Source organism: Anas platyrhynchos, chromosome Z (assembly GCF_047663525.1).
Source record: "Anas platyrhynchos isolate ZD024472 breed Pekin duck chromosome Z, IASCAAS_PekinDuck_T2T, whole genome shotgun sequence".
Classification (NCBI taxonomy): Eukaryota; Metazoa; Chordata; class Aves; order Anseriformes; family Anatidae; genus Anas; species Anas platyrhynchos.
Window position 1 is genome coordinate 52280867 of NC_092621.1, and position 13533 is coordinate 52294399.

Sequence of the window (13533 nt, forward strand, 5' to 3'; positions counted from 1 at the left end):
ATCCACCCCCATGCTGATGCTTGCCCAACAGAATTATCTCCTGCGTCACAGCAGTGGTAACAGAACTGCTGGCTCTGCAGATCTGAAAGCACCATTTCAGTGCTTAATACATGCAGCAACTGGACACGTTACCAGATATTCTGGGTTGGTTTGTGGTACTCTCAGCACTGTATTACTTGGCTGAACCTTCTGTTAACCAGATGGTCTGTTCTCCCCTTGGGACCAAACCATTAAACTTTATTTTATTAATTTCTACCAAAACGCGGGGACAGTTTATAGCACTTGTGTCTGGTTTATCTCCAACAGGGTTGCTAAGATGAAAATGACCTAAAAATAACTGGAAGTGCTGCTTCACACCAACAGAGAACAAGATCTTTTGGAGTAAATATTTAAATGATCTGCCAGATGAAGTACCATAGTAGCACGAACACATGGATAGCAACTTCTATTATATACAAATATGCAAATTTACACACTCCTATCATTGTAAAAGGGTCTATGTTACATTTCCCTGATCCAAAGCACCTCTGTCTTGAGAAGGCAGTTACCATGCTAGTGTCTATTCAAACCATTCTCTTAATGGCAAAAAAGTGTGAAAAGTCATGGCTTCCAAAAACACCAGTTTGTGATGTGGCTCCAAAATGCTTGAAGATCATCTAGAGGCAACAGAGAAACATGAATGTTCCCAGTTGAACATCCCCAAACTCAAATAAAATCATACTTAAGGGACATGCCAGCATTAGTTGAAGTCAAACTTGAGTATTTGTAACACACATGCTCCCCCTGTCAAAATACAAAGAGTGAGAATGAAAGAAAAGGAGCACATGAATGAAAGTGAAAGAGTTATCTACAGCATTAGTTCCCATTGGTTGTTGCAAACCAGCTACAACCATGCCATCACATGCAACCACAAATGAACATCTCGTGTATGTAGGTGGTAGCTGTTGAAAGCTGAGGGCATCTTCTATTTAAGATGCAATTTCCAAACACCTCCCTGAAAACTCCAAAAGAATTAGTCCATGTAGCTAAGGATTTGATCTTCAAATGCGTACTCAACAGGAGTAGCTGCAATCAAACTCAAAATCAGATCACAGGGACTATTCAAATGAATAAGCTTTTACAGGATAAGGGCTTCAGCCCTCATCTTGTATTATCTGCCAAATGCACTGCAGTAACAACAAAATACAATGGGAGATGAGGTCTGACCTATTAAAAAAAGCTTTTGTTAATGTTCATAACAGTGGTAGTGAGGATTTATTAAATAAGTAAGACATACATGTCTGCACACAAAACAAAATCCCAGGAACGTAAGAAGAATCTTGTAGAAGTTGCAGTTTTAGTGCCTTCAAATAGGAAGCCAAACTTAAAATCTAACAATAATAAATCATTAAAATAGGTTCTCCAGGGCTACCACTACAGTGCAGTGCTTCCAAAGCAAGGCTGGAGTCACTATTCAGATTGCTGCAAGCAGACATTTTTAAGAGGCAGATTTCTCAACCTAGAGTTCCAGTCTCTGTAAGGCTGGGATCTCAAATATGTGTAAATAGGACAGCACTACTAGTGTCCAGCTTCCCACATGTGGCTAACTTCTGATGTGGAAGGAGCTCATCAGCCATCTTCTTTGCACCACTTGGGCAACTAAACAGTCTTTTGGTCATTCGTTATTAAAATTCGTACTTAGACACGAATAACCCTCCAATATGGATGTCAACAGATCAGCAGGTATTGCCTTCAGCTCATAAGCAGACTGCTTATTTCACCTGTAAAGAGGATTAGATATCTTCAGCGTATCAAGAAAACAAGCATAAGAATAGACTGTATAGCATTTTAGCTCCATCTATCTTTAAAATTTCCCCAATGAGCAGGATTTTTTTTATGTCCCATTTAAGTTACTACCTCATCATCATATGACTGCCCTCCACTGCCATGTCATACAAAACTTCAGTGTATGGTAACAGGCCCCCCAGAAAGTCATTCCACAACCTGAAACATCATCTACCCTTCAAACACACTAAAAATAGATTGCTCACCCTCTTGAGGTCTCAGCAGCCCATCTGATATTACAGTACAGTATTAACAAACCTATGTAGACATGAATTCTTAAAATAAATATCTTCAGAGATAAGACCATAACACCAGCAAGCAAATTATATTCCTATACACCACTGAAGTAGCATGGGTGAACCTGTGGAAGCAGTGAAGCAACATGGAGGGCAATGAGGATTTCATGTTAGTTTTGCAAGAGAACACCACATGCAACCTTTGGTCAACCTGCCTGTCATCCTGCCAAGCAACTTCTGACTCAAGGCTTTTGGTCTCAAAGACATTTTCTGAGAGGGACCTTAGCAGTTTTATGTGGTTCCTTGGGAGCACAACACACTGAAAATCTTGTATTCCCTCCTGCTCCACCGTGGAAGGAGAACAGTGCATTTGTGGAGAGGGGGTTGAATGGAAAAATCTTTGTAGTTTATCAGCTCTGTAATCTGATCATTTTAAAATAATTCAGATTTACTCATTTATTCATGCAGCTGGGAGACCCAGAATATATTGACGCATTTTTTTCAGCAGCTTCAGTTAATAATACAGTTATGCCCTTGGAGCCAGGGGTTTCAGAAGTCTCTTATGTGCACATATCACCTTGGCAGGAGAAATCTGCATGCTCTTGAGAAGCAGCAGCTTCTTCTCAACCTAGCAGAATGGAAACACGCCAGGAGCCAGAACCACCAAAGGGTTAAAAACATGACTCCTGCAACTCCTGAGTGAAGATCCATCATACATGCTGATTCACACAATGGCCTTCGGTCATATTTACCTCCTGAAGGCCTGATAATGTCCTCCTCTCCCCAGGCCCTGGTGCTATCATGCTCAGGGCTGTTTTACACCATATGCTTGATCACAGACAAGAGAACTTGACCTCTATATGACCTAACATAGTTGAAAGCTGATATGCTTTCTCCCCACTGCCCTCCCCCACCAAAGATAAAAGGTCATTTAGACCAAAAAGAACCAGTCCAGACTGACTTCAAGTTACATGAATTCAACTTTCAGGATGCGCTCCTGGCCAGGAACCCAAACCCTTTCTTGCAAGGCTGCAAGCTACAGCCATGTGAGAAGGCAGAGAAAATTCAGCAGTAAGGAAGTTAATTAACAAGGTTGAGAGCTGCCTGGCTATGCTCAGTTTTCCATCATCCATTTGTTAACATTTTTACACTCGACAAGTTATTCAGCTGGGCATGCTAGAAGCACAGTTTCAGGGCCTATCAGTGCTGGAGGTCCTGTATCTTGCAGCCAAAGCCACCTAGATGCAGCCAAGGAAGATAAAAACTGAAATGTATGACCAGAGCTTCCAATCAAATAAAGAGATATGAACAAATTTGAAATGATTTATTGACATTTATTTATGTTTCTGACAGTACCGTTTGTCACACAACATAGGAAACATGATGAGTCCTCATGGCCATTCCTTCCCAGATTTTAATGCATTAATAACTAAAGCTAAGTAGATGCTGTATACATAGTTAGCCTCTTCCATACTCACCAGAAGTAGTAACATACCTGAGAAAAAATGATCAGTCAGAATGAGAGCAATGACATAGAAGAAAAGTCTCAGATATCTCCAGTTGCCATCTCCAAGTGTTTGCAAACAGAAGAGATCTGGTCCAATCTCACACGACAGAACCACTCCCAAAAGGAACTTTTTATTTTCCTACATACACACAGTTTTGTTTCAACTAACTGCAAAAAATCTAGTACCAAGGTCTTAATTTCCAATATCTCCATTTTATTCTATTTATGGCTATTTCACTGAAAAGAGGAATGGATGGTTTAAGGAATTCAAATAATTAAGACCAAGATTTAGAGAGTTGGCCATGGGAAGGGAAGGGAAGGGAAGGGAAGGGAAGGGAAGGGAAGGGAAGGGAAGGGAAGGGAAGGGAAGGGAAGGGAAGGGAAGGGAAGGGAAGGGAAGGGAAGGGAAGGGAAGGGAAGGGAAGGGAAGGGAAGGGAAGGGAAGGGAAGGGAAGGGAAGGGAAGGGAAGGGAAGGGAAGGGAAGGGAAGGGAAGGGAAGGGAAGGGAAGGGAAGGGAAGGGAAGGGAAGGGAAGGGAAGGGAAGGGAAGGGAAGGGAAGGGAAGGGAAGGGAAGGGAAGGGAAGGGAAGGGAAGGGAAGGGAAGGGAAGGGAAGGGAAGGGAAGGGAAGGGAAGGGAAGGGAAGGGAAGGGAAGGGAAGGGAAGGGAAGGGAAACTACCTATGTCAAAAACCACCTACACCAATCCGTCTAAAATTTCTGCAAAACCTGACATAGGAAATATGGAACAATGTGAACTGTCAATTTAACATCATTAAGAGGGAAGAAGACAGGAAAAAGAATATTATCATCACACAGCTGAATTCTGGCCTTTAGACCACATTCTGGCATTCAGACCCTTTATTAATGATCCCTTTCTCAGCTAGACATTTATTTAAATCTTCACCAAGTCAACCAAGTTGGTGAAGAATGCACCTCCCAGAATATCAAACTCATGCTGTACGCATATTTTCCAGCACATGTAGTCTTACCTTGGCTACTCTGTTTATCTGATAAATCAGGAGAAACTCAAAGTATGGGCTGCTGGAATACAGGTCGTGGGTGTCACATTCACCCATTCTGCTCTTTTCTTTGACAGCAATGAAAGATGTAGGGATAATGTGTGAGAGGGATGAATTTGCCTGGCTCTTGTGATAAGTAGCTATCAGATTTTGAAATATTTGCATGACAACAGACCAATACAGTATGACCCATCTTCTTCCCAAAAAGAATATCCTGTGATGCCTTCTTTCCACAACTACTGCTACCACCCTGAAGCAGCACTATTTGAACCTTAAGAGCTGCAAGCGGGAAGGAAGAGTTTGCTCATTCGGGCAGTGCAAAGAAGCCCCTATTGTCCTACAAGGCCACGGAAACAGTGACCACATGTACATCAGAAGATTCCATTTTTAGCATCTTTCAAAACAAAGTCTTCTCTTTCACATTATCACGAGCACACTGAATCCTCAGTCTTCCTATATCATTCTCTGCAATGTCTGCTTTGTTTTGTCTTGAAAAATCATTCTCCTGCCTCTCTACCCCACGCAATTGCTCTATTAGCAGCAAGTTTCCACTACACATAATTATGGCATGCCTTAGCCTACTTTTCTGTTTGCTGAATAGCTATGCCTATTTTCTACTTGTGCTGATGCTACCATTTACTTTTCCTGACACTCTAATCCTTGTATCCTTTGAAGGCCTGACTTCCTCCACCACAACAGCAGCTGGGGTTCTCAGGCCCCTTTCCAGAGCTTTTTAATAGCAACAGTAATGCCAGTGCTGAACATCCCCCTTCTTAATCTTCAGGTCATCACAGAGGCTATACCTGTAAAAAAAAGTGCTTCAAATACACTGTCCAGTGCTGCTAACCACCCGTTATGTAAATGAACAGCAAGTTATTAATCGCATCTTCCTGGCATACAGTACAAGCATCTAGCTTCTTCTCTCCCACAGGTGTAAAATAATGTCAATTTTCTGCACATTCCCAATTAGATTTTTTTTTTTATCTTCCACCACACAAAACAAGCTACACACTTCAACTAAATTCTTAATTTAACTAGTGAAAAACTAACCATAGTCCAGTGTTCTCTCAGAATTATTTGTCCTCAACACAGTGGCCTTGCAATGATTGCTGCCCTGATAAGCTCTCAGTAAGTCCTTCCTAATCACTCATGACATTGACGCTGTGCCTACAGCTCCTTATGCTGACATTATTAAATGTATTCTTAAAGAGACTGTGTTTGACTCCACTCAAGAACAATGACTGCACATCCTCAGATGTCTCGTTTCCATCTTCTTTAAATTACCAAACTGATTGTTTTTCTTGAGAGATCCTACGATCTTCTACCCACTAAACGGTTTCTAGCCCCAGCCAAAAACCCACTGTATTCCCTACGGACAGCAGCTATGGACGTCTATCATTATATACAAAATAATAATAATAATAAATAATAATAAAAAACAACACCTAGCCAAAAACAAAGAGGTGAAGATCAAGAGAAAATGAAAGGTATAGTAGTACGGCTAAATCTGGGACTGATGTTCTGATAATCATTATGTCTCAAAAAATGACTACAAACCAATCACAACCAATAGTGGAGGAAAGTTTTTTTTCCAAACACTGTTTAAAGGAAAGCTCCTTTAATCAGTGGTTAAGCAAGGATATTTTGAGATGACTGCTGTAACAGATACTGACTCAAGCTGAACAAAGCAACTGTACCATGACATTCAACCAGTAAGAGATGAAGAGAACACAGAGAAAAAAAATAAAAATAAAACACAAAGTTGTACATAAGCCTGTGTATTTCAAATATCAGACACCAGAAATTAAAGATTTCCCTAAATAAAGATTTCCCTTTCCCCATCTCATCCCCTCTTTCAAAACTCTCCAGACTTGCGTTTGTACTGCAACATCTGGCACAGCTTCATAAAACTCTAGAGATAAGTGTCAGACTTTAGATCTTTGGTATTGTTTCCAAAGTTAAAAGAACAAAATGGAACAAACCCCAAAACAATCTCATATGACTTTTTATTTACGCATGTGTTCAACTTCCCAAACACATGCTGAAAGTAGACTAATACTTCCAGAACTCAGGACATAAATTAAGATTGCATTAAATCTAGTCCCCTCATTTGGAAACTTCTGCTAGAGCCTTTTCACTACAACCAACAAGATAATTATCATAAGTTGAGCTATCTCCCTTCCTCCCCCCTTTTCTTCTTTCAGCACTGGCATACAAGCCATGCTATTTTAACTTCTTTCCTGTTCTCCCAGTTCTTCTGGAACATTTTATTTTCAACAGTCAACTCATTTGGAGAAGTGCCATGCTGAAGTTCAACCGTTTACATGTTAACTGTGTCTCTGCCAGCAGCTGAAGACTTACACCACACCACCTTCTCCAGGACCTCTTTCATTAAAAATTTTAAGTTCCTCTCTCTGAGGAACTTAAGTTTCTGCAGGTTAGCAGATATTTACGCAACTTTAATTCTTATCATTCTCCTTCCTTCTCTTCTAAATTGCCCTCGCTTTCACTCCCTGAAGAGCAAGGTGGCAGTTCTCCTCATCCCCTCCTCAATTAATACTTCATTAACAGCTGCTCATGTGCTGTGGACCCATATTATATCTTAATGCTACCTGAACGATTTCCATTAAACAAGCCCTTTCAGAGAGACTTCTTGATTAGTTAGCACTCTAGATGGAAGCAACTCTTTGAAAAGATAGCAAGCATTTAGCTTGATGAAGTTAAAACATTTTACTAAAGCCAGCAATTAGAACTTCATACTTGATCACATCCTTCAAGTGTTAAGCAAATCATACAGCTGATAGTAACAGCAGACCTTTTTCCTCTGGAACAAGTTCATGAAAGACATGATTTCAGTTCAAAACAAAGATTAAGGAAAAAAGAAAAAAGAGCATTTATATTATTTTCTGCTACAGTACATTGAAAATATACCAAAGTACAAACTATAGGGAAACATAGTACCTGAAATGATTCAAAGATGATATGGGTCTTCATGGACCTTTCCTGATCTGTCAGAAGAGTATCTCTCTTCCTCTACCATTGTGCTTCTTTCAAACATTCTTTTCAGTATTTCAGTTCATTTTTTGTTGTGGTGTTTTTTTGTTAGGATTTTTTCTTTTCTGATAATTATTGTTCTACAGGTTTTGTTGCTAGGTTTGGTTATTGTTAGTTTCATAATAGGGTAATGTGAGTAAATGAATACTACATAGCTTTTCAATAATTTTGCAGATATAAGTCCTTTTTCTGCAGTTTCCTACTTCATTTACTCACACTGCCCTATTATGAAGCTCAAAGTAGTGTTCTTCTGCTCAGTTTAAGTAATTATCCACAACAACATACAGAGAAAGTGTTATAGCAAAAATAGAGCAATCTCAATTTATACTGTAACTCCACATGTTGTTTGGAATCATAGGAAACTCACAGAAAAAAACTCATTTACACTTGTTTCTTGGAATTCCAAATTTCAGGAGGCATCTTGGGGCTTTTCTGAAGTAACCTTCCTCAAACGGTAACCTATACTATTATAAGATTTTAGTTCTTCACATTTCCTTTCTAAGACTAAAATTAAACTTGTCCATTCTTTGGGGCCCAGTGTAACACCTGCCAGCTGTCCAGACATCTATGTTGAAAGCAGTTCTTCTCCAATACTTATCAACTCTTTAATTACTCATGTCTTCATAAGAGACAATTCTCCTTTAAATCAAAGTTCACAACACTATAAAATTTGTTATAAATTTTACTAAATTAAAATGACCATCTTTTTTCCACTTGTCTTTGCAGTTATACTACTTTCCATTTCTAGTATCCAACTGTGTACTCATATTCCTCACTGCCTGGGCATATACAACACATTTTTAGTTTTCCTCCTGTATCGAAATTATTTTTAAAACCAATGGAAAGAAATTCTAAACATGATGTTTTAAGTTTCTCCAGTTCATTTTTAACCTAACAAAAATGTATAAGGAAATCAACTATTTGTTGAAATATTTTTAAAGCAGTGGTCCTTAGGTTTTGTTTGGCGGGGTTGAGAAAAGTGATTAAGAAAAGCTAGTTTATATACTGAACAATAAGCTATGAATGCAGTTTCTGATAGATCTTGCACCATGGACAAACTGTGGGTGCTCATAAGTCAAAAGCAATTGAAGCCCAATATATGAATGAAGAAATTTGTGTCTGATGACAAGAAACATACTGGTCATCACTATCTCTTGAATTAAAATTATTATTCTAGATCCCTTGAAAGCCTTTTGTTTCATTTTTTGCTATTTTGTTTTGAAAAATAAAAGTCACTCAGCTAGTCTTCTAACAGTAAGGTGAAATTCAGTCTGGGCAGACTAAAATAAGGATCATCATTAATGAGAATATTCTTCTCTAAAGATAATTTCAGTCTCATAGTAAAGAAAACACCCATAAATAACACCACTCTCCAATACAAACCAATGCAAAAATGTTCTTTTTCCTAGGGTGTCTGTCACCACAGGAGAGGGGCAAGATGCCCTCCCATCAAGATCCACAGCTTAAATCTCAACCTTGTTCTTGTATTGCACGTGCCACATTTATGAACAGTGTATCTGCAGGTCACATTGTAGTGTAAACAGAGTTGACTTCTCAAGAAGTAAGAGGAAATTCATGATTTTGAACTATGAAACACGTTCAGATACCTATGGAGACAATATACTGAATAGAGAGAATGGATACTTAGGATCTGACCCAACCAGCAGAGGTCAGTGAGGACTTTGCTATTATCTTCAGCGGCTGCTGATTTAGACCTGTACAGAAATTGTAAAGTGCATCAATGAACATCACATCAAGGAAAAAAGAAAAAAAGAGAAAAAAAAAAAAAAAAAAACAGTTAACCTCCCTTCTTATTTTGTCAAAGTGTAAGGTGAAGCATACATGAAATGGTATGTTGCATAGTCCACCTCTGAAAGTGCTTCATTTCAGAAGGGTGGAGATAACCACAGTATCTCAGTACTTTGTGTGACATTATCAGCAACCAGAACTAACAAAATGCACAGCTGATAATGCAGTATACTTTCCAATAATATTAGAGTATATACTACACAATTTATTCCACAGGAAAAATGAAACAAGGACATTGATTTTAACCTTGCAGTAGCTGGATCCCAAGTTCATCTTTAGTGATTACAGTCATCACATCTTTCTATTCTTGGTGCCCATGTGGGAGTGTGTTTTGATTCAGATTCACTGGTCTCCTATTCTATAGCATATACCTCCCATATATAACACATTCCTTCTTAAATGCTTCAAAATAATCTACATATGAATGCTACCTTTCTATGGAGCTGTGCGTTCAAACTCAGTAGTACTGCATCCTGGTATCCACCTCATGCGTTTCAGCATGTAGTTTGAATTTTTTGAGGAACTGCATCTACTACGCATCTGATGTGCAAATCAAGATTGGTGGGAAAAGAGTGAGGCCTGGTTTGAGACTACTAAAACTGATTTCAGATTAAAAGGTGGGCTAAAAAAAAATCACACAAATTCCTTTTCAACTGCTATATCTCTTTAAAGATCTTAGGTTTCCATAATTACATTAAAATCATAACAACAATGTTGCCATAAGTTTTCAGAAAAAAAAAAAAAAAAAAGTTTAAAGACACCAAAAAAGACAGCTGTGAAAACTGCTTCATTTTTTCCAAGAGAAATTGTGTATTTTATGATGCTCTGAGGAACCTACTAAAAGCTTGCCAGTATCGTTTTAATGCAACCTAGTGAGTGGGGAGAAATATTCCATCTTAATATAAAATAAATCCAAAAGAAGGAACGCTCTTGAAAATCAGAAGTTAAAAATCCCATAAATCAGGCATCAACAGCATCACCTAGAAAAAAAAATGACATTTCATGACATTCTCTGGAAGAACCTGAGCAGCCTCAATCTCTGCGCACTTACCTCCAAACGCTTTCAAAAATCTATAAATATAAGCATATATACACAATTCTTTGGTCAACTGATCAACCTCCTAAATTCTGTGGTCTTTAACCAAAGAAAAATGTCTAGAAAGGTGACCTCCACATGAAAGCATGAGAGCAAAAAAGCCTGAGGATGTGTTTCTCTGTGTGAAGGAGAATCTGAGCAATTTCCTCCAATCCTCATTTCCTGATAGCATGAAGTCAGAGAGAAGACCCATCACAATGTTGTACATTGAAAAAACTGAAGAAACCCTAGGGGAAAAAATCATGATTAAGCCAGCTTCTGCCAGCAAAGCTTCAAAACATGGAGACACATCCACGATGTTAGGAGCACTTCCCATCTCAGCTTTGTCTACTCTCTCTCTCCTCCATTTTCTGGTGGAGCTAGAGAACATGACATGGCTTACCTGACTCAGATCACAGCTCTCTGCCAAACTAGTCACTTCCTCTTAGACATGCAAGCAGCTTCATGAGACAAACAGACCCCCACAGACACACACACAAAAGCAGCAGCAGAAAGCACTCAAACTTGAAGGTCTTTCTCCTTCCAAACACCAGAAAAACGAATGAAACTTTTCCCTTTTCTCTCCCAAAAGAGGGATGTGAGGCGGGGAGAAATCCTATCAGATCACAACTACATGAAGCTCCAGGAGGATCTCTCTGTGTGGAGAATAGAAACCACAATGCTAAGAGGACGCGGGGGGGGGAGAGAAGAAGGTTACTCCAGAAGACATAAAGAGCCTGTAGACTGTGTGTGTGCATGTGTGCGAGAGCGAGGAGAAGCTTTGTGTTGTGGAGCCTGGACTGGAACCAAAGCAGACAGCTTGCAAATGGAGGACAGGGAGATAAAGAAAGGGAAAGAGGGGGAGAGATAGGGAGAAAGCTGCTCCGGGTGGTGGAGAAAGGGGCAGGGGAGAAAGCTCCTTCTCCCTTGCCTGGTTTAAAGGTAGGGACATCGGAGAAGTGAGCAAGAAGAAGTGGGCTCCTTCCCTTTCCTTTCTTCCCTTCTCGCTCTCTTTCTCTCAAAGGAGAGCAGAAGCGTGTGTAATGGCTCCTGCTCTCCAGCTGAACGCTGTCCTCCTCCAAGCAACCTCCTGCGGGCACCACCAGCCCCCCAGCCCCGGCGCCGCCGGGGACCCCCGCATCCCAAGTGGAGGAGCGCGGCGGCGGGGGCACCAGCGGCGGGGTGAGGGACCAGCCTCGCCAGCGGCGAGAGAGAGGGCAGCGAGAGGGGACGAGGAGAAAGAGCAGGAGAGGAAGAGGGGGAGAGAGAGAGGGAGAGAGAGAAAGAAAGAAAGGAAGGAAGAAAGAGAGAGAGAGAGAAAGAAAGAAAGAAAGGAAGAAAGAGGTCACCCGATTGCCTGGGTCGTGCCAGCACGGAGCTTTTCTCTCCTCCGTGTCTCTCCCGTCTCTGATCCAAGTCCACACGCACAGCACCATCCAGACCTCGCACACACACACATATCCACACGGGCACCCCCACCCCGAAAGCTCGACTGATATCTCACTTATCTCCCCATACCCCCCCCCCCCTTTAATGCAACAACAAAAAATTAATTAACCGCCTTCCTCCTCCTCCCACCACCACCACCACCACCACCACCAGCACCTCCTCCTCTTCTCCTCCTCCATGCAAGAGACTTCTCTCAAACAAAACACCCCGCTCTCGCTCCCTCTCTTCTCTTTTTTTTTTTTTTTCTTCCTTTCTTTCTTCCTCCTTCCTCCGTTGGCCGAATGAATGGATTTCAGAGGAAGGTGGTGGAAAGAAAGAAAGACAGAGAAGACCAAACAAAAAGATATATATATACACATGAGAGATGATCTCTCCAATGCCAAACCGGAGATGGGTTTTAATTGCAAGAACTTACAGGAGCGTCCCGGCACTGCTGCTCTTGCTGCTGTCTCCTCTCCTCTTCCTCTCTGCCTAGCTCTTCTTCTTGTTATTGTTGTGGAAGTTGTTTTGTGAGTCTCATGTGCTCCTTGCCAGGTCTCAGCAATGGAGGATCGCCATCTTTCCCTGCTTTTCCCCCCCTCTCTCTCTCTCCCTCTCTCTCTCTCCTTCACTGGTTTGCTGCAGCTGCAGATGACCTGAGATATCCGTCTCTCTCTCTCTCTCTCACTCACCCTCTGTGTCTCTCTCTGAATAATGAGCAACCAGAGGGAGAGAGAGAAAGAAGACAATCTCCTCTCCTACCACACAAAACGCAAGAGCACCAGGGGGTGCAAGAATCCTTTCTAACAACAACAACAACGTGTAGGGGAAGAGGAGGAAAAAGAGAAAGAAAAGAGAAGAAAAGAGAGGAGGAAAAGGCAAGAAGAAAGAGAAGGAGGGAGGTGGAAGAGGAGGGGGGAAAGCAAGCAAACAAGAGAGAGATCCAGGAGGCAGACAGATGGAGGAGAAGATGGTAGTGATAGAGGAGGAGGTGTTGAAGATGAAGGAGATTAAGAGGAGGAAGGTGGTAACAAAAAGTTAAGGTTTGGGACACTGAATCACTCACGGGCCAGGGAGGAGGAGAAGAAGGGGGAAAGATCTGAAGAGCTTCCCCTTCCAAGCTGTTGCCTTCACAAAGCTTCCTGCACAGGAGCTCTCAGCAGCTCCTGCGATGCTGGGGGAGCCGCTCAGATGGAGCACTCTGCTAGGTCATAGCTCTCTTCCAGCCATGGCAAAAACCGGTTTCTGCATGCAGATCTGCCCCTGAGGTGATCCCTCAGACACATCCATCTAGAGGCTAATCTTCCCTGAGCAGGGTAAAGAACATAAATGGAGCTGGAGGTTGCAAAGTATAAAACCAGATCTACCACGTGGTTGGTTTTTAATCCCCCTTCCAGCTCGCATTTGATGTGGAGAAAGGAGACTCAAATTGTCCATTTCTGGCACGTATTTTGAAGTCTACTCCCGGAAATAAAGACAGTCATCTCCAGGTTTTTTATTTCTCACAAGCATTTAGGAGAAAAGAGAGCTTGTACTACCGAGCACCAAAATCACTTCCTACATTGGTGAAACGTTTTTGG

At 41.2% G+C, this 13533-nt stretch overlaps 1 protein-coding gene across 8 annotated transcripts in view; it reads right to left on the bottom strand.

The window, feature by feature from the left end:
• The window catches only part of ZNF462 (zinc finger protein 462), a 97490-nt gene extending 84494 nt beyond the window's left edge, over positions 1-12996 (bottom strand). For 3 of the 8 annotated variants that reach the window (XM_038169971.2, XM_038169970.2, XM_038169966.2), the window contains exon 1: positions 12390-12988. The gene's annotated coding sequence lies outside the window, so the exon portion shown is untranslated. Of the gene's footprint in view, positions 1-10928; positions 11182-11874; positions 12028-12389 lie in introns of those variants that run through there. The other 5 variants (XM_072031728.1, XM_072031725.1, XM_072031730.1 and 2 more) reach the window with 5 other exon arrangements.
• Between the last annotated feature and the right edge of the window lie 537 nt (positions 12997-13533).